Raw genomic sequence first — 2,882 nt, forward strand, 5'->3', positions numbered from 1 at the left:
ACCGTTAACAAGATCCGCAAGTTAGGTTAAATGTCAATTAAACATGATGGAAAGCCGGCGTGCCGCAGAGTTTTTACTGTTCGACATTTTGTTTTTTGTTTGGAATTCGATAGGTTGTAGAGAAATGACAGTTCCAGTAAAATAATCAATAATTTAAATGTCAATTATGATATCTCAATTTCAATCTTTATATGAAAAATGGTTAATAATTTGATAATTTGTTTCAATATTTATGTTTACGATATTGATAAAAGGCATTATGTAACATTATCGTTTTATTTAAGTTATTTATAAAGTAAGCATGAATTATTAACTATTATCATAACAACTAAGTGCAGTGTATATTGTTTTCCATTTTTTTCCACTGGCGCGATTTGAAAAGTCATGACAAATTAACATGTTTCATTCTGGAGATTGTCTGATAATAATCCCTGCTTACGTCTAATAATGAACATACGTGCCGACAGATTTTTTCATTGTAGTATTTCCTTTTTGTTCTATGAAAATGTTGTAAATAATACGTGCATCACTTGCATACAGTGTTTTACATGTCACGACTAATTTACTCTCTGTAAGTTTGTGATGATGACTTTATCTTTTTTTATCTACAGTATAGCTGGCATATATGACAAATGAAACGTTGACTCCTTCAAGGACAGCACATGCTAGTAGTTCTGTAAATGGGGGCATTGCGTTTGAGGGTGTTGAAATAATTGCTGGAAGCGCATACATGTGTTGCATGTATGTTTTTCGATATATTTATAGGGAAAATATCCCTTTAATAAACAGGTTAGTCTTAGAAAAAAATAAACTATGCTCATATTTGTTCCGAATGAAGCTTTAAAAAGTTGGTTTGCATTTTTGTTGACAAGATAATCATATAATACAGGCAAGTAAAATATATATTTTGATACGAAAAATAAGAAATCTGTATACCGTGATATACCAACTTTTGTGATCCTAGTAAACCACGAATTCGAAAGAACCACTAACCTTAAATGACCATGTCAAAAGTTTACCGAGGCTTTAAACAACATGAAGATTTGTAGTTGAAAATTAAAGAGTGATGTAACTCCAGTTCCCGTTCGTGATACTTCAAAATATACATATCTGTGTTTGGTTTTGTAATTCTAAATATATAATGAGTAAACTGCAGTGAGAAAAATAATGGTATGCTTATATTTGTGTGTAAACTCATTCACTTTCATTACGTCCGGTATCAGTGTTGGGTGAAAGACAACAGATATACGTACATAATCAAAATGAAACTTTCGTCTCCTTACACGTATTGGATGATTATGATAATTTATCATAATTAAGTTTCCCAAACGAAGTTTAGAGACATTTTTTCAGTTCGTCTTCTCCTAGGCCTTCTTCTTGTTTATTGCACCTGAACTAATTCACAGCTGTTTAGAAACCCTCCAGTCTACTTATGTTAAGGTCTTAAAATCAATTTTACTGCCTTTTTGGAAAGAGATAATAACATGTAATTTTGTAATTTACTGCTTAATTGGGCTAAAGAGGGTAGAGTAATTCAATTTGGTTATTATTTCACGAAATAGGTTTAGTTTGGGAAACCTTTTCTGTAAGCATCCTAACTGATTATTTGCTAGTCCCAAGGAAACCAAGGTAGTAATTGTTTTTAACATTAGACAAACTCCGTTTCGATTTTGGATATTATAATATTTTTCATAATAGTTGTATGATTTACTTCGCAAAAATACAACAATTCTTGTAATAAACTATGTTTGCTTTTAAGTGAGCCCTACAAAATATATACACATTTTTTTTTTAAATATATTCAATGAATTAATATAAAAATCAAGAGATGTGGTATAATTGCCAATGAGACAACTATGATCCATCAAAGTTCAAATGAAGTGGATGTTAGCAAATATAGGCAATCGTGTGGCCTTCAACAATGAGAAAAACCCATACCGTATAATCGGCTATAAAAGGCTCCGACATGAAAAAATATGATACAAAACAATTGAGAAAATTTATGGCCAAATTGTAACAAAACAATTTAAGAAAAACAAATACGGTAGACATGAACCAACGACAACCACTGAACTACAGGCTCCTGACTTGGGACAGGCACATATTAAAAGTGGCGGAAGTTAAAACTAGTTTGCCGGCGCCAAACCTTCCCCCTAACCTGGGACAGTGGTGTAACAGTACAACATAAGAACAAACTATAAAAATCAGTTGAAAAAGACTTAACTCATCAGATCGATACAAAGCACACAACATCTAACGAAAACCGCAACTGACGTGGCAGCCTATCTATGCATCTCACAACAAAAATGACAATAAGGAAAGATCTGAGCGCACTCGCAGTTACTGACAGCTGTTTCAAAGCCAATAACAACTAATAAAAAGATAATGTATCTAAGACTAAAATATCTATACTTTCAATTTTTAAGACCCTCAGATATGTCGACGAAGAGATCTTGGAATTGTATCGTTAGACATGTGAAAATGCATATCATTTGATTACTAAATCCTTATTCAAGTTTTCATAAAATGTATATGCAATATTCACGTACATGTATCTTGTGCAAAAGCCTATTTCTCTTTCTCATAATCCTATGAAATTTTATAACAGCTAGCTACCTCTCCTTCTATTCTCAAATCTATGGGACTTTTATGGAGGAAAAAGTTTTAACGAAGTATCATTAGCTTAGTGTACAGTAGTTTGTATCTTTTTGCAGTGCTATTGTCTGTACTAATTTAATCATTGCTGTATTGGTCTCTTTTAGAAAGAAAGTAACAAAATGATACAAAAAACAAAATTCGTTTCAACAATACAACTACATGTCCATTCAGACATAAATGCCTGCATATTTGAGATTAACATAATTTAAGCTATTTGAGTGATT

The sequence above is a fragment of the Mytilus californianus genome, unplaced genomic scaffold, assembly GCF_021869535.1.
Source record: "Mytilus californianus isolate M0D057914Y unplaced genomic scaffold, xbMytCali1.0.p SCAF_1, whole genome shotgun sequence".
Classification (NCBI taxonomy): Eukaryota; Metazoa; Mollusca; class Bivalvia; order Mytilida; family Mytilidae; genus Mytilus; species Mytilus californianus.